This window comes from Lemur catta, chromosome 21, assembly GCF_020740605.2.
Source record: "Lemur catta isolate mLemCat1 chromosome 21, mLemCat1.pri, whole genome shotgun sequence".
NCBI lineage: Eukaryota > Metazoa > Chordata > Mammalia > Primates > Lemuridae > Lemur > Lemur catta.
In genome coordinates this window covers 11883643-11902527 of record NC_059148.1, presented here as the reverse complement: position 1 = coordinate 11902527, position 18885 = coordinate 11883643, and the positions used below count along the sequence as shown (strand labels likewise).

Below are 18885 nucleotides of genomic sequence, written 5' to 3'. Positions count from 1 at the left end.
TGATCAAGGTCATCAACTTATCCAAGGTCATTCTGCTGAGGTTTAAACCCAGGGCGCTCCGGCTCTAACGGAGGGGGAGGGGTCTCTTCCCACCACTCCCTCCCCCAGATCTAGGGGTCAGATGCACTAACTCGTGGAGTCTCCAAACCCCAGGACTGTGACGGACAGCTGGGGTCTGGGGATGCCTGCCCCAAGACAGCCGGGGGCTGAGGCAGGAAGCAGGGGTCCCGGGAGGCCTCCCTGCTGCAGACAGCCGCAGTCCTGACTCCGAGCGAGGTGGAGGATGCACACGGCAGATCTGGGCCTCCTCTCCAGGCCTCAGGGGAATAATAGAGAAGAAACAATCTTTTTCTTCCTCTCTCTGCAAGGCCTGGAGGACTCGCTAGCCCCTGTCTGTGGGCAACACCGATGTGTTTGTTGTGTAGCGAAAGCTAGGATGGGGCCTGGGGGCTCCGGCTTCTCTGTATTAAGGGACAGCCTGGTCGAGCAAAATTAAGATTCAGGGGTTGGCTGTTTGCAAAACCTTGGGCAGGCAGCTCCGGTGGGGGCCCGTGCGTTTGAGGGACAGCAAGAGGGCTTTTTGGTTTGGAGTCGAAGGAAGAAGGAGTGTGGGGTACAGGGGCCAGGGGACCCAGGGATGGGGAAGGGAGGGCAGTGGGGGGCCGAGTTCTGCTGATGTGGTAGGTGAGATGCTGCCGTGCGCTACCCAGATGTTGTCAGAGCTGCTGGAGGAGGCACGCGCTGCTGGAGACCCTCAGCCGCCAGCCCCCCTCCTAAACCGCCAGCACGCCCTCCCTCTCCTCCAAGGACTGCTAAGCTGCAGTGTAGACGCATCTGCGCAGCAGTCAAGAGAGACGAGTTGCAAACGCTGGGCAGGAGGTGGAAGGCCAGCCCCACTGATCCAGTCCTGTCGTGGAGGGGCTTCCAGCGTAAGGAGCGCGGCAGGGGCTGCGGGACTGAGAACTGTGCTGTGCAGGAGAGCGGAGCCACTCGCTCCCCATTCAGCCACCAGAACCACCTGGGAACTGGCTGGAAATGCAAATGCTTGGGCCCCACCCGAGAACTAGGGAGTCAGAAACCCTGGGGTGTTTATCACGCTGTCTGGGTGATGCTCCTGCACTAGAGAATTTGGAGCAGGGGAGTGGAGGGCGAAGGCGAAGGGGAAGGGGAAGGGGCAGGATACACAAGGAGGTGCCTCAAGCTTCCCTAAGGAGAGAGGGGACTTAGCAGCCCCAGCCCTTGTTCAGGACCCTCCCATACACCTAGCCTCCTGGGGTAACCTCTCCCTCCCACCCCCTTCAGGCCTAAGGGCGGTATAGGTTCCTGGTTCCCACTGCCAGTAGCCACTGGGGGCTCCATCCTTCCTTGTAGACTCCCAGCATTCTCCCCTCCCCCCTTAGTCAACAGCCCCTTTATTAAATTTGCCTTCATGTGCTGAGTTTGGAGGAAGCATCTGTTTCCTCTTGGCACCCTGACTGTATACAAGTCCAAATTCCACAGTGTGGAGAAGGTGTCTGTTTATAGCTGTGGATCTTGAAACTCAGAGAGGTTAAGCCCCTCTCCCGAGGTCACACAGCCGGGAGGTTGGCTGCAGCGAGGACCATGGCTGTCCAGCTGCAAACGTTTTACCTTGGGGATGGATCGGGTGGGGTGGGAGTGGAGATGGGAATGCAGCAGGCAGGGGGGGTGCAGGCCTCAGTCTGGGGCGGGAGGGGGGGGGGGCCCAGCAAGGGAGGATCCCTCCCCACCTCCGCTGGCTCCCAGCTCCCAGCTAGGATACCTCCCCAGGAGTTAATGACAGGCTGACAGCCTGAGGCCAGGAGAGGAAATTAAAAAGGCTGGTGATCAGCAACGGGGGCGGAAGCCTCCCTCTGAAGGTCGCTGAAAGCTTTGCAGGAGAGGACATTGTCTCCATGCAGAAAGGAGGAGGCTGCTGCCCACTCTTGCCATCCCGGGGGACAGACCAGACCTGTGGACAGGGCAAAGAGGGCCAGGCAGGAAGAAAGGGCCAAATTTCAGTTCACCCACTTTCCCCCCGTCAAGCTCCCAGCCACGGCCTTGGACTTGGTCCCCTTTGGAGGCCGACAGATGCCAGGGGCTCTGGGGTGATCTGGGGGCAGAGGTGGTGGGGTGGCGCCCTGGCTCATCGAGACCCGTGGGGTTTTCTAAGCCTCGGCCCAGGAACCACGCCTGGGTTAGGGCGCACAGAGGCAGTGGCTGTGGCTACTCCGGGGCCACACAGACCTGCCTGGTGGCCCTGCTGGCGCCTCTGCCTGCTCTTCTGAAAAGTGGAACCCGCCGCCCTTCGGGCTGTGCTGAGGATCAAATGTGGTGCGACGTGTGAAAGGGCAGGTGGGGGCCGGACACAGGAGGAACTTCGCGACGGCGAAGCTCACTGCTCACCTTTCTTGAGCGCTCACTGTGTCCCAGGAGCTGTGTGCAAGCGCAGCCACCCTGATGAGTTCCCAAACTATTCCATTTTACAGATGGGGAAACAGAGGCACAAAAAGATTTTTTTTTTTATCTGACCTGTCTGCCCAAGGTCACGCAGAGGTGGCAGGAATCAGACCCGGGGCCCTCGTTCTGACGAATACCTTGTGTCACGGCAGGAGCTGGAGGCCACTTCAAACTCAAAGCCTTTGTTACCCCCCGAGCTTGAATGACTAGAGGATGTTCACCAAGCACCTTCTATGTGCTCTGTGTAGAATACCTTATTTAATCATCCCTAGAGCATCATCATCCCCATTTTAAAGATGTATACACTGAGGCTCAGAGAGTTTATGCCATTTTCCCAGGGTCACACAGCCAGGGACGGGCACAGCTGGGACACGAACCTAGGTCCATCTGACAGTCTGACCTAGAGCTGAGCCTCCAGCCCCGCCCAGCCCTGGATAATCTGAGGACGAGGCGCAGGGTGCTGGGAAACCAATGGAAGGGACCCCTCAGCCTCTCCCAACTTGGTGACTAAAAGAAACACTGAGTTGCCAGTCAGATCTGGGTTGCTCAGACAAGACTCTGCCACCCTCACTATATGGGGTCTTCCAGGAGAAGGGGGAAGCTTTTATTCCTCTCCAGAATCCATTCTGAGGGGGTCCTCCAACATCTGCTTGCATTCCTCCAACGATGGGGAGCTCACCCCTTTCGGAACCGGTGTATTAGCACTAAAGACAGGGCGTCGGGAGGCAGTTGAGAGAGGCTAAGAGCCCAGAATGTGGAGTCACTGACCCGGGCTCGAACCCTTGGCTACTCACTGTCGGTGATGTTGGACAAGTTTCCAGCATCACGTGGATAATCTATGCAATGAGGCGGATGATAACAGCAGCCCTCCCGCACAGGGGTCAGATACAGCTTTGATGGGGTCCTGGAGACAATGCCTGACACACAGCAGAGGTTCTGCAAGTGGCAGGGACTCTTGACATGACACTGACTCTCCAGCTCACCGCCTGGCCCACAGCGGGTGCTCCTGAGCGGCAGGTGCGTGGCCACGGCTGAGGAGCTTCAGTCCGCCTGCCCTGAGGTTCCCACCCACCACTAGTCACCAGTCAGGGCCCGGCTGGTCCCTGGGGCTGTGGCCTGGCCCCGCCCTTCCGTATGGCAGGTCTCTGAGCACCTGCCCGGCCCCACCCTGCAGCCATTCAGAAACCAGCCCCGCCCTCCCTCCTCTCTCCCTCCACCTGCAAATATTTAAACAGCATAAAAGGAGGATTAATCTCTGGAGGGAGTCAGGGCTGGTGGGCGCTGGTTTCAGGCAGGGAAAGCGGGGCCAGTCTGTGAAGCCAGAAGGGGGGCTCTAGAGGGGCCTGAAGCCTGCCTGTCTTTTCTCCTCCTGTCACCTGCCACCTGTGCACACCCAGGTGCCCTCACACTGCCCACCTTGGACGCTGCCAGGTTCCAGATTAACTTACTGCTCCTCCCTGCCTCCCACCCTGTGCTGGGTTTACCCCTCTGAGCCAGGGATGGGACCCACGTGCCTGTGTGTGGGGCTGTCGTGAGGATCATGGAAAACATGGGCAGAGGGACCGGGACAGGGCCCAGAGCACAGCCGGGGCCAAATCAAGGGAGGCACCCAGTGAAGTGAGAACATGAACCTGGGAGAGCCACCAGGCCCGGGCCAGACTGCAGCTCTGCCATGGGCTGGGTGACCTCTGGCCTCAGTTTCCTCATCTGTGAAATGGGGATGGCACCGCATTATCCCACGGGGCTGCTGCAAGGGGATTCCATGGGCGACACACACAGTGCCGGGCACTCACGTGGGGCCGGGCACATGAGTGCTGAGCACGTGGTAACCCCGGCCATGTCCCCAGCCCCTTCGTTCAGGGGGTGGTTTACAGGTCTCCCCGTCGGAGGGGCTTCCTGATCACCCCGTCCAAAATAGAACCTCATGCCTGCCATCTCTACCTGCTTTGTCCTTTTCCTTAGAATTCATCATGGCCTGAGCTCACCTGTGGGTTTATCCACTTAGCATCCATCTATCCCATGAAGTCCTTGAGCACCTGGGCACACAGTAGGTGCTCAATAAATGTGGGTGATCACTCCGACTGTATCAACACCACGAATACCAGCAGCTACTGCTTATCAAGCTCCGTTCTAGGCAGCATCTTGAGCCCCTGTGGCTCCTGGTCACACAGGTAGGTGTTTAAGGCTGGGGTCGGCAACCTTGCTCCGTACGGCATCCGACAGCAAATGTTTCAGGCTCGAGGTGGGACTGCCAGGTCACGTACGGGATGCCCCATCAAATCTAAGTTTCAGATAAATAAGGAATAATCATTTAGCATAAGTATGTGCTACATATTGCACGGGGTAGTGCATGGATTATGGGTTATTTCTCTGAAATTCAAATTTAATGAGGCATTCCGAATGTTTATTTGCTCAATCTGGCAAATTATTTTTATTTGCTAAATTTCCATTTGTGAAACTTGGCAAAGCTATTTTCAGGCCACATACAGTCTATGTCTCATAGGTTTTTGGTTTTACAGCCCTTTAAAATGTGAAAAATAAAAATTCTTGGCTCAAGGAGGGACATAAACACCCATAAGAACCCTGGGTTTAAAGCACCCTGTGGCACACAGTAGGTCTAAATAAAAGTCACCCGAGCTGTCCCCTGCTCCTCCGAGGCTGGCTGCCTCAGCCGTGACTCACGGTGGCCCTGATCCCTAGGTGGGCTCTCGGGTGGTTGGCTCTTGGCCAGGGAGGGTGATGCAGGTGGGGTGACTCCCCCAGACACCCTGACTCTTACCTGTGTGAGCAACAGGCAGGCGGGAGGATGGTTAAGTTAAAATGCCTGGAGGGATCCCGCGGGAGGCTGCCAGATGCCCCTCTCTGCTGGCATGCTCCAGCCGGCTTACTGCAACTCAGCCTTCCAGCTTCAGCCACGTGTTACCTCCTCCTGGAAGCCTTCCTGGACTGCCCAATCCCCAAATGTCCCTCTTCCAAGTTCTGCTCACACTTCCTTCCCAGCATGTAACTGCTGTTCATTCACTCACTCTTTCTCGAGTGCCTCCCGGGTGTCGGGCACGGGGTGAGCAAGCGGACACAGTCCCTGTCTTCATGGAGGTTATAGTCCGGCGAGATGGCAAGACATAAACTGACTCACACAAATGGGTAAATAATTTCAAAGTGAGATCAGTTCTCTGCAGCAAAAGAACTTGGTTCTATGAGAATAATAAACTATACCTGACAGGGTAGGGGGGAAGGTTGGGGAGGGCTTCCTGGAGGTGGTGATGGCTCAAGATCCAAAGAACAAGCAGAGATGTACTTTCTGAGCCTCAGTTTCTCCAACTCTAAAGCAGAGGGAAAAATCCCCCTTTGTCACCAACCCCGCAGATGCCTAGCAGCCAAAGGAAGGAACAGATGTAAGGGGACAGAGAAAGCTCTCTATGGAAAGTGCTGGAAGGCTTTAATGCTTTAATTTATTTGCAAGCAGGAGATGAGAGTTGGGAGGGGCTGGGTTAGGGCCACTGCTGGTGGAGGGGGGGGGACAGGAGTATTTTAGGAAGCTCCAAAGCACGAACAGAACAGACTTGGGGTGGGGGGAGGGGTGGTGCCACCCTGCAAGCTGTGACTGTTTCCATGGTGCGGCCCAACCTTCCTTCCCTGCTGACTCCTGTCCCTCCCCACACCCTGAGCTCCGGTCCCACCTGCCAGTCCTTCTGTGCGACTCACGTGATTCCCACCTCCTGGCCCTTGCTCCTGCAGTTCCCTGCATCTCTCTCTGTCTCCAGCTCTGGAAAAATCTCCCAGTCCCCAAGGGCCAAGTCGCATGCGCCTCTCCTCATTCCCCACTGAGCCCCCCCACCCCGAGGTGATGTGATTCCCCCTCTCTTCCCAGCCCCTGGAGTAGAGCCTGCTGCACGCGTTCGGTTCTGGGAGGAGACTTCCAGAATCGCAATTCCAGCTCTTTGCACGCATGACCAGAGAAGGGCAAACCATGTCCCTTCTCTGAGCCTCAGCTTTCCCGTCAGTGAAATGGGTGATAGTAGTATCTGCCTCACAGGTGTAAAATAATACATTTAAAGCATGGAACACAATAGCTACTGCAGAGTAAGTGTTTTAGACATTTAACAGCCAGCATTCATTTGTAAAGTGTCCACTGTGTGCCTGGCACTGTGCTATGACCTCACCTAATCCTCATCGTAACTCAGTGACATGGGTACAATTAGCCCTTCCATTTTACAGATGAGGAAACTAAGTCTCGCTTGGGTGAAATGACTTGTCTGAGAGCACAAGGCTTGGGAATAGCAGGGCGGGACTGAAACCCAGGACTCTCTGTCCTGCACCAAACCTGTCACAAAGCAGGTGCTTTACACACATGAGCCCAAAGATTCGCAACAACCGTAGGTGTCACTGTTATTATTCCCATTTTCCCACTGAGGCAGCAGACCCGGGAGTGGCAAAGGCCATCCGACTCGTGAGGAGGCCGGGATCTGAATCAAGGTCTCCTGCCCCAGAGCCCGCAGCTTGCCCTGGGGACCCCAGCAGCAGGGTGGCCAACGCACCTGCTCCCGGAGCCAGGGTCCAGCGGCACCTGCCAGCTCCACCTCTGCCCTTGCCACCATTTTTCAGAGTTCCCCCCTCTCTGCACCCCTTCTCTCTGCCACAAGTGTGCTCCGGAAGGAGAATCGTGGTTAACAAAGAACAAAAGGAAATATCCAACCTTAAACGCCTATCACCTGTGAAAGAAGCCAACCTGCAAAGGCCGATCGCAGTATGATTGCAACTGTAGGACATTCTGGAAAAGGCAAAAGGACAGTAAGAAGATCAGCGGTTGCCCGGGGGTGGGCGGGGGGAGGCGGATGAACAGGTGGAGCACGGGATTTTTATGGCCGTGAAAACAGCCGGGCTGACACTGCCATGGAAGATCCACGTCGTCACACGCTTGTCCAGGCCCTCCGAATGCACACGACCCGGAGTGAACCCTGTGGGCTCCGGGTGACGGCGATGTGTCAGTGTAGACTGTCACTCGTAGCAGAGGGCGTATGGGAAATCTCAGCACCCGCCGCTCCACTTTGCTGTGAACCTGAAACTGTTTTAAAAAAAAAGTCCACTAAAAAAAAAAAAAAAGGAAAGAAAAAAGAAACGCCCTTTTGTCACTCTGCCACTAATGGAGGACGTTGGCAGGGACCTTCCAGCAAACAGGCGCTCAGCAGGCGTCTCCCTCCAAACTGCCCGCCGTGCCCTCAGCCCACTACGACCTGCCATGGGCTTTGGCACCTTCACAGAGAAGGTGTCTGGCGGTGTCATGTCAGCTCAGAAGCCTTCCTCGCCACCTCTGCAGGGGGACACTCCGGGAACACTCCGGGTTACAGGGGCCCCGTCTGTCTCTGACCTGTTGTCCATCTCTTTCCTCCTCATGCCCCGCTCCCTGGCTTTTGTCCAATGCTGCAAGCTCCTCTCTGCCTCAGGGCCTCTGTTCTTGCCACCCCAGCTCTCTGCACAGGTATCAGCTCAAATGCCACCTCCTCAGAGAGGCCCACCCTGACTGCCCATGTAAACTGCTGCCTGCCCCAGCCCCTCTCTCCCCTCATTGCTCTCTCATCCATTTCTGAATTAATCAGACTTCTTCATCTGTTCGCTGTTCACCACCTGCCTTTCGCCCCTAGACGGCCAGCGCCGAGCAGGCAGGGACGTCACCTGTTGTGTTCACTGCTGTCTCCCCAGTGGCCGCCAAAGAGCCAGCACAGAGCAGGAGCTCAAGCAGATGCTGGCGAATGGATCAAAGCTCCCTTTTTGGACTCTTTCGCACCTGCAGTTCCAAGACAGACCTGTCCCACCCTCCTGCCCACACCCTTCTATTCTTCCTGTCACCTCCACATGGCACAGATAACAAAAGCAAAGCCAAAGGAGGAGGGCGTACTGCAGCCCCTGCGATGGGCGGGAGTGGGGAGCAGAGGGGACAGGAAATGATCATGGTGGCCACTGGATCTCCAGAGTGTTAGAAAAATCCTTCCTGTGTTCCCCGGCCCCCCCTTAGCCTGCCCTAAATGTGGTGGCTGGGGGTTCTAGGAAATGCAAACGCCTCTAGCTCGGTGGCTGCTAGCCTGGCCCCAGTTAATGGTTTACCGGCTGGCTATAAATAGGTGCCAGGCATTGTTCCCTGACAGTTTGGGGACCGGCCAACCTGCCACCACCTGGAACGAGGGGTGTGCTGGGGCGGGGGTTCCTACAAACAGGCCTCCCCTTGCTGCCATGCCCAGGTTGCTCAGACATCCCCTGGCAAGAAGGTTCCCCCAGTGCCTGATTCTGCAGCATTCGCCTGGGGGCGTCTGGGCACAACGGTGCTACAGGCTGGCACGCCCATGCAGGGCCACTGATGGAGAGGGAGGAGCCTCCTTCCACTCCCGGAGAAACCGCCTGCAGGATGCTCATTCTCATTCCCAGCCCACACCCTGGCGACCAGCCAGGGCTCTCCTGTCCACTGCATGTGGCCGGACTCCAGTGGCAACTCATGTGTGAGGAAGACGCACGCAGACTCGGGAACACACCCAACCGCTGGAAGACTGCCCAAACCTGGGGCGGGGGAGGGGTCTGGGCAGCTGTGGAAAAATAAGAAAAAGAATTCCCAGGTGGTTGCTTAAAACACACAGGGAAACCAGAAAATGGACTAACCTCTGTCCCCTGACCTTAGAAGGAAAAGCAGTCCAACATCGATCGTGTCCAAGGGCAGCTTCAAATCCTGTCTGCACCTCCTGCCAGCTGTGCAACCTCGGGCAACTCACTACACGTCTCTGTGCTTCAATTTACAGTACTTATCTGTAAATTGGGATAATAGATACAACTTACCCTCCCATTAAATACACTAATGCATATAAATACACTAATGCATATAAAGCACATAGCATGAAGTCTAGGACGTGATAGAACTTTCTGGAAATGCTCTATACCTGTGCTGTCCCACATGGTATCACTAGCCATATGTGGCTCCTGAGCACTTGAAATGTGGCTAGTATGACTGAGAAATTGCATTTTAAATTCAATTTAATTCAAATGTAAATAAGCACTTGTGACTAGTGGCTAACAAATTGGACAGGGCAGGTCTGGAGTACAGTGGGTGCCCTCAAAATGCTAATTATTATTCTTAGGGGTTGTTATCATATTTATTTATTTATTAGAAATTTATTATGTTTATTAGAAAGCTCACTGGTTTAGAAATCAGGAGGCACTAGTTCATTTCAGAGCAAACTGAGGACAGGAAACTCTATCGCACGCATCTCTGTATCCCGTCATCTTGCAGGGTGTTATGGGCTGAACGTTTGTGTCTCCCAAGATTCACATGTTGAAATTCTGACCCCCAAAGTGATGGTATTAGGAGGTGGGGCTTTGGGAGGTAATTAAGTCATGAGGGTGGAGTCTTCTCGAATGGGCTCAGTGCCCTTATAGAAGGTACCCCAGTGACCTGTCTCGCCCGCTTTCCACCATGCGAGGACACAGTGAGAAGTCAGCAGTCTGCAATCTCAGACTTCCAGACACCAGAACTGTGAGAAATAAATTTCTGATGTTTAGAAGCCACCCAGTCTTGGTACTTGGTTATGCACAGGGTGATCCGGAACCACGTTTGGGTGTTCGGGTTGTGGGCCCCTTAGAGGTGCCGATGAAAGCTTAGGATCCTCTCTCCATACGGAAAGCGCAGAGTGCTTGTACAGTTTCAAGGGTTTGCACATCCCTAGAACAGAAGTCCTTGATCCAGCAGACACTGGGCACACAGTATGTCCCCAGGCAGCACGTGGGACACAGACAGGCACAGAGCCCGGGCAAGGACACCTCCACTGTTAGAGGCCGAGCTCCAAATGCAGGTGCCTCACCCTTTGGTGTGGACATCTGTGTTTGTCTGCCTGGATTCCATCTCCCTGTCTGGTCATTTCCACTTGACTGTCCTCTGGTGCCCCTTCCTTACTTCCACAGGGCTGACTCCACCCCTCGCCCCTCCAGGCTTGACCAATCAGAGCAATCTGTCCTACTGTGCCTGGTGCAAAAGCAGCATGTGACCCAGTCTGGTCCAGTGAGACCTAATCCTAAGACTTTTGCTAGAACCATTAGGAAGGGGAAGCTCTCTTTTTTGCTGTGATGCCAAGCTGGCAGACTGTGCCCCTAGAGCTGCTGGGAAAACACTCTACCTCCCCACAGAGAGAGGCCGAGCACAAACACAACGCAGAGGAAGGCAGCCCAGAGCTGGAGAGAGTGTCCTGATGACATCATTGGAACCCCTGGATACAGCTGTACCTGAAACTGGTCACCCCAAACTTCCCAAACACTTGAACCAAGAAACCCATTTTTAAGTCTCTGCTTCCCTTTTCATTTTATGTTTATATGTTTACTTATCACCCTGGCTAGTTTTATTAGGGTTTATCCAACTTAATGGGTGGATGGAGTTGACTAAAACCCCTTGCTCTACTGCTTCTCAGCTCTGTGACCTTGGATCTGTTTCTTAACCTCTCTGAGCTTTAATTTCCTTGTCAGTAAAGAGCAGTTGCTACTTGCACCTGCTCTCCTGGAAGAATGCTTTGTGGATTAAATGAGATAAAGCAAAGCACTTAAAGAAATGTTTGGTAAGCGGCAGTTGCTATAATTCTAATTTACTAATTAAGCATAGTTCACTAAATAACAATAATTAAAAAGGATTTCATTCAATGCTCCAAGTATTACCAATCTGTTAATTCTTGGGGCCTCAGTTATCTGATTTTTATTTTATTTTAAAAAAATTTTTTTGAGACAGGGTCTCACTCTATTGCCTGGGCTGGAATGCAGTGGCATTGTCATAGCTCCCTGCAATCTCCAACACCTAGGCTCACGCGATCCTCCTGTCTCCGCCCCCCGAGTAGCTGGGACTACAGGCATGAGCCACCATGTCCAGCTAATTTTTTTTATTTTTCGTGGAGACAAGAGTCTCACTATGTCGCTCAGGCTGGTCTTCAACTCCTGACCTCAAGCGATCCTCCTGCCTCAGCCTCCCAAATTGCTAGGATTACAGGTAGGAGCCACCTCGACTGGCCAGTTATCTGACTTTTAAATGGGGCCTTCCTACAAAACGAACAGTTGCGCTCCTTTATGAACACCCACGATCTGAGTTCCTGCAAAGTTGTGAAAAGAAAAAAGCACAAAAATCTACTCATCTCCCATCTTCTCATATAACTGAAAGAAAAAAAAAGTACACCATCCCCCCAGCTGAGTTCAGCACTCTCAGCCCCCTCACCCAGGGGTGCACAGCGACTACGCAGCAAGGCCAGGGACTCACCAGGGACTCTGGCCTCCTAGGCCGAGGGACTGTCTCTATGAGCAACCAGACCCAGAGGGAAAACCCAGCTGCCCACCCCAGGGCGGCAACACAGCCTGTCAAGACTCAGCCCCCCGGCTCCCACTCGAGAGCTTGTCCCTGTGGACCTCAGGACACAGCCCTTCCCATGCCCCCTACAGCACTGCTCTGGGGGCTGCAGCACCCCCAGCCCGGGGCTTAGAGCAAGATCCCAGGCTGAGACCATCTGCAAGTTCAGATGTGACCAGGAAGGGCAGCAAAGTGTTCTTCTGTGACTGAGTCCCTCCTGCTCCCAAAAAGGTGAGCCAAGCCCTGTGCCTGGCCTCTCCATAGACACTGCTGACTGTCTGGCAGTGACAGCACAGCTGCACTGCTGCACGGTAGACAGCGCCCTCGACATGTGACACACGAGGAAACTGAAGTCAGAGAGGTTCACGCGGCTACTAAATGGCAGGGCCACAATTCGAACCCACGGCTGTCTGGTTCCAAAGCTGGACCCTCTTCCCCACTCCACGCCCTTAACGGAGCTCATAACCATGTGTGGGATGTCGGTTCTAGCTCCAGAGTAGGGCAGAGCAGGATTTTGGAGCCAGACCCCCCGAGCTGTACCACTGACAACCTCGGTGGCCTTAGGCAAGTTACCTGCCATCTCTGTGCCTTGATTTCCTTATCCATAAGAGAGGGTGTTTTACTCACTTCATGGGGCATTGGGATAATTAAACAAGGTCATTTATATGAAATGCTCAGTATATGCTGATTTAAAAAAAAAATTTATCCCATTAGGATGTTTTTAGTTGAGCCCTGGTTTTCCTTGAGTGGACTGAAGGTCCCCATAAGGTCGTATCGGCTACTGAGTTTTAACAAGGCTTGCACATGGACTTGGCAAATTCTCAGTAGACAAAACATGGAAGACTTGGCTCTCAGAAAGTGACACTGGCCAAATTAGATGAGCTGAAGTTCTTAGAATCCTGGAGCTGTCCAGCCTCGTCCACTTAGAAAGCAGGAAAATGAGGCTAAGGAACCTGCAGGGAGCCACACAGATTGTCAGGGGCAGAACTGTGACAGGGACTCAGGTCCCCGCATTTCCCATCCTGGGTTCTGCAGCCAGCAACTGTGTGTGGGCACCTGGGGTGACCAAAATGCCCTTTCCTACCTGCCAGCCAGCAGCAAACGCTACCACCAGCTCCTGGAGCACCTCATGAGGTCACTGGGGTAGACTCAGCCAGACACTACAAGAGACACAGTCAAGCAAGAGAGCTTGGGTCCCTCCTGCCACCCTCGCCACGTCGAACCAGGGCGCCCAAGCCTGCCGCAGACCCCCATCACTACCAGAAGCTCCCAGAAGCCTGGTTGCCAGAGACCCGAAAATACATCGAAAGGAAGGGGGTGGGGAGGGAGGAAGTTTTCTTCTACTGGCAGAAAAAAAAACGTCCATCCTAGTCCCTGCTAACAGCTGAAATTTCCTGAAGGAGAGCTCTCAGCAAAACCTTCCCTTGCTCATAAATCTTCTATAGCTCCCTGCTATCTGCTGTGGCAAGTCCAAATGCTGCAGCCTGGCATGCAGAGCCCTGCACAAACGGGACGAATAAATGTTCCCTGCCTCATCTCCTTCCCCGACACAGTCCTGACCCCAAACTGTGTTTCCAGGGACTCGTCTGAAGCTCATACTCCCCACCGTTGCCCTCTCTAAGCCAGGAGTATGGGCTACCCCTGAGAGGCTGGCAAGGTTTGAACCCCGGCTTCTCCGTGGACCAACTGCGTGACCTTAGAGTGAGCTATGTGACCTCTCTGCACCTCCAGTCCCTCGTCTGTCTGTCGAGGAAAGGGGATGGTGCCTGGCCTCGCAGTGCGGACGTGAGGAGTGGAGGAGACGGTGCTTGGGAAGCACTTGGCGCCGTGCCCAGCAAGAGCAAACCCTGCATGAACAGGTGGGACGTCGCAATTACTCCCTGCTGTGGCCCAAGCCCACTGTACAGGTAAGAAACAGCTGCATTCTAAAGAAGTTTGCCCCAAATGACATGGCTAAGGAGCCACTTCCCCTGCTCTCCCTCTGACCTCATATATGCATCCAAAACAATTTTAAAGCGGCAAGAATGAGTTGTTCAATAATAAGATGTCTGCACCAGGCCAGCCCAGAGAGGTGAAGGGCGCGGTGGGCGCACAAGAGCAGGTTTCCCAGCCGGAACAGTGCTGGCGTTCCGGGCTGGATGCGTATTTGTGGTGAAGGTGGTGAGGGGTGGGGGGAGGGATGCCTCGTGCATTGCAATGGAGCAGCATCCCTGGCCTCTTCCTACAAGTAGCTCCCCCCCTCAGCTGTGACAGCCAAACATGTTTCCTGACATCGCCAAATGTCCCTTGGAGCAGGGTTGACAGATTTAGCAATACATACTTACACTAAAAACTTACTCATTGTTTATCTGAAAGTCAAATTTAGTGGGGCTGACCTGTATGTGATCTTGCCACCCTAGGGATGAGAGACAAAACTATCCCCCTCGTTAAGAACCACTGGGTTGGAGTAAAACCATGGGGTCTCCATAGCAACGTCAATTGCTTCCCTTATCTTCCGCCGGTTTTCTTGGCATGTCCTGCCCTTCTCTCCTAACCCATCGCCCCCAACCCAGAGGCTGGGAGTCTGGGTTCCCCAAACTCACTCTGCTCGGCGTCTGTGCTGAAGGATGCATAACCAATGCCCTTCCCCGAGCTCCCGTGTGCATGGCTAAACGCAGCTCCCTGCCCCCCTCCTGGGGTCTCATCTGCTGCCCACCTTCCCCCCTCCAATTAAGAGGCCTCCTAGGCCCAGCCCTGGAGGCAGGAAAACAAGACAGTTAGTCACTTTGCTTCTGTTATCAACTGGCATCACGTGGCAGCCTCCTTTAATGGCAGTTGTCATGGCAACGGGAAGCCAGTCTCTGCTGTCTCTCTGCGGGAACCAAAACAAATTAAGGGGTGGCATTGGGAGGGTAGAGCGAGCCAGGAAGGAGCCAGGATAGAGCTGGCTGGATTTAACTGGAGGAAACCACGCTGAGGACACCTTGTCTCCAGCTCTCCCTTGGTGGCACTGGGGAGAAAGAGAGAGAGAGAAAAAAAATATGCCTGCCTGCCCTGCAGAGGCTCAGGCTAACACAGGGGGTGTTTTTGCACGGTTTATCCTGCCAAGCGAATAATTTTCATCCCCATGATGAACAGACTGAAACCCAGACGCTTGGGAGGTAAAGCCGGGTCTTGACCGGGACGGTGCAATGAACAAGCAACCAGTGCCAGCTCCGTCGTCTCTGCTCCCTGTTCCCCGTGTCCTCCCCATTCCTCTTCTTTGGTTTTAGGGTAAAACCATGTGCTCTGCCTCCTCTGCAGCTGCACTTTCTCCTTCCTCTCTGCTCCAGCCACTTCGATTCCTTCAAGTTCACAGTGTTCTGTCCGGCCACAAAGCCTCTGCGATCCGGATGCCTCCGCCAGGAATGGTTTTCCCTGACCCTCCTCCATCCCATCACACCTTCACCTACTCATCTTTCACACACCTTCCTAAACATCCTGTCCTGGGCCCCTGATCCTGGTCACTTCTCCCTGTTTTGCATTCTTGTGGCACCTGGTACCTCCCTCCAGACCTCTGTGCACAGTGTGTGATTCTCCTAGTAATTGGGACTGAATATCTCTTGGGGTCTCTCTCCCCACCCCCCGCTGCAATGTCAGCCCCAGCAGGGCAGCGATGAGGCCTGTTATGTTCACTGCTGTATCCACAGAACCTAGCCCAGTGTCTGACACACAGCCTCAGTGAATAAATGCATCTGGGATTTGCACCCAGCTCTGGGTGAGCCCGAGGCTCCTTCCTGGCCTGCCTTGCCAGGGCTGGGTCCTCCTCCTGGTTGCCCAGGTCAGCAGTGGACAGAGTTTCCAGCCCTGGGTGGCTGCAGTGGCTCAGACAAAGCTTGCAGAGCTGCCCTCTTTATCTAAAGAAGTTGATTGTTGAGGCACCCCTTCTAGAGAGAAGGGTGAGAGGTGTCTCTGGGCGAGGCTGTGACAGGCATAGACGTGGCTCCTCTGAACCCAGAGGGTGGGGAGAGGGAAGGCACGACTCGACACTCAGATTTCTAGCAAAGAACTTTCTTTCGCTTCCATTCAACCGGAGACTAGCTCTCCAACACCGGGGGAGATGCCCCCCAAAGAGGTAAGCAAAGGAAGGAACGGACAGGGGAGGTCTGTTTTGGGGTGCAGGGAACAGTCACCATGCTAAACAGGGGGCTCAAAGACAGAAGACTGGAACCTGTTCCCCCTCACTGGCTCTGTGCCCTTGGAACATGACTCATCCTCTCTGGGCCACGGTATTCTCATCTGCACAATGGAAATTATGCCGCCCACACACCCCGAGGTGAGGCATCCTATAGCTAGGGGCGGGCTTGTGTGCAGTATGGGAGGGTAAGAGCTCGCAGACATACCTGGGTGGTAAGTCCAGACTCTGCCCCTTCTTAGCTGGGTGCTCTTGGGCAAGTCGCTCCTCTTCTCTGAGCCTTCCCAGAATCCAAACTAGACTGACAAAGACTGGACCTCAAATAGGGATAAATGCATCTGTCTGCAGATGGGGAAACTGAGTCCTAGATGGGGGGGAAGGACTTGTGCAAGGCATTGAGGGAGCCGGAAGCAGGACCTCAGCCCACGCCCTCCCCCGATGCCTGGCTGAGGCTCTGTCCACAGCCCCCTCCCCAGTTGAACCAACCAACCATTTCCTTAAAAACAAACCCACCCCAGGCAAAGACATCCGGCAAACACATATTACATCTAGATCTGGTTAAACCACGAACAACAAAACAGCAGGTTTTTAACCTAAAGGCTTTTGTGGGTCCATATACACCCCTGCCCTGAAACAGTCATGAGAATGTTGTGGGTCTGTGCGTTTTGTTGGAAAGAGGCCCTCAACGGAGCTGCCTTCCGTTTCCTCACAGGGGTCTCTGCAAGGGCTGTGCTGAAAACTTCTGGGCCTTTCTGAGGGATACTACATATCTTGCATGTCTCCTTATTTGAAAACGCTAGAATGTACAAGCAGCTCTAGAGCTGATTCTTTAAACAAAATAGGACGTGTCACACACAGAGACATAGACACACACCCACATCCCGGAAGAGGGAGGGACAGCAACAGGTCCTGGCCTGGAGGCTGCCCTTGGTGGCTGTCTGCCACTGTGCAGGGAGGGGCTCCTCGGTGGTGCTCAGCGCTGCCACCACAGCCGACATTCCCAGCACACACACACACACACACACACACACACGCACACACACACACACACGCACGCACACACACACACACGCACACACACACACACGCACACACACACACACACACGCACACACACACACACACACACACGCACACACACACACACACACAGGCACAGAGAACCAGGCACGGGGACCAGGCCAGCACACAAGGTCTGCAGCCATGCAAGGTCTTGGGCTCAGGACCCATGAGGTTCAGAGGTGACGCAGACATGGCAGCAAAGGGGTCCCAGGCTGACATGGAGGGGGCAACACACACACGCAGTCACAGCCTTAGTCATTCACACAGACTCATGCATCACACGTTACACACCCACTCAAGACCCACACGCACACGGTCACAGCCTCACTCATTCACACTGACTCACGCATCACACAAATGCACGCACACAGACCCGTACTCACACAAACAGATACACACACAGACGTACACACGGTACATAGAGACACACGGGTATCTCCGGACAGATGCACACTGTCATACACACACACTCACAGCCACCGGTCCTCACCCACGCAGTCGTGTGCATGCGCGTACACACTCGTGCCCACACAGTCCGGGCACCCAAATCCTACCCCAGCTCCCCCCACTATAAACTGTCCCCTTCTACGGGGTCCTGGGAGGTCACTGGCTAGGAGCCCTAAAGCTAGACTGGGCTCCCCTCTTGCTGGAGGGAGGGGGCAGAGGGGCAGCTCGAGCCTGTCTGATTCTCACCTCCTGCGTGGAGGGTGGGGCGGGGAGGCGAGGGGACCCTGATTACCAGGGGAGCAGCCCGCTGACCAGGGACTCTCAGGGAGGGAGTCCCCTGGCTCCTGGTGGCTCCAAGGACTGAGAACTTGGGGCGGGGAAGGGAGGCTTTATTTTCCCACATCGAACCTCTCCCTTTTCCTGAAGTCTGGGCCCCCTTCTGCAGACCCCTCCAGCAGCGCCCCTCCCCCAGCCCGCCCTGCCAGCCCCCCAGGAGCTGTCGCACCTAGAAGATCGGGGAGACCCACCCCCTGCTCCTGCTCAAGAGGGGGTCCTACAGACACACCCAGGTGTGCCCCGCACCCGGAGGACCCTCCGGCTGCACGCGCCCCCGCACACAGCTTCCAGACATCCGGAGTCCCCCACAGCTAAGACCCCCGCAACCCACTCGCCATGCCCCCAGCCCTGCGGGAGGTAAATGCCCACCCAGGCGAGCCCCACTCCGGAGGTGGCCGTCCCCGCCGCCGGGCGCCGCTCCTCCATGGAGACCGTTCTCCCCGCGGGGCCGCGGCTGTCCCCTGCACTGGGGTCGCGCCCAGCGCCCCCACCCGGCCACCTACCTCCTTCTTGACGGTGCGCAGCAGCCTCTGCCGGGTCTCCGCCTCTGGGGGACGAGACGGGGAAGCGGCGGGTCAGCCGCCGGGTGGGAGCCGGGGCCCGGGGCCGCCCTCCCGCCGCCCGCGCGCCCCGCGCCCCCTTACCCGCGGGGACCGAAGCCATGGCTCGGCGCGCGGCGTCCCCAGTCCCGGGCGGCGGCGGCGGCGGCGGCGGTGGCGGCGGCGACTGTCGCTCGGGCCTGGGCGCTGCAGCCGCAGCCGCGGCGGGGCGGGGCCGAGCGCCGAGTGACGGCCGGAGGGCGCCCGACGTCAGGACCGGCCGCGGTCGCCCCACCCTCCGGAAAGGTCGCCCGCGGGAGGGTCCTCCGCGCGGGACACACGCCCTCGTCCCGCGCATCCCGCGCCCCAGCCTCCAGCGGGGCCCCCACACCCATCCCCGACGCCCCGCGTCCCACCCCCTTACATGGGGCGGGGAAGGAAAGTCGCTTGTTTACTGGCCATCTGCTATTAATATGCGCCAGGCTCCAAGAAATGGTGGGAGACGGTGGGGCTGCTATTAATATTCTCCGAGC

At 55.6% G+C, this 18885-nt stretch overlaps 1 long non-coding RNA gene across 1 annotated transcript; it reads right to left on the bottom strand.

Moving 5' to 3' along the window:
• Positions 1-14584: 14584 nt before the first annotated feature.
• On the bottom strand, positions 14585-18520 carry LOC123625755. The gene is made up of 4 exons (XR_006730637.1): positions 18458-18520; positions 18317-18360; positions 16177-16332; positions 14585-14804 (listed from the first exon to the last, which is right to left on the bottom strand). It is a non-coding gene; the product is annotated as an uncharacterized LOC123625755 (long non-coding RNA).
• Between the last annotated feature and the right edge of the window lie 365 nt (positions 18521-18885).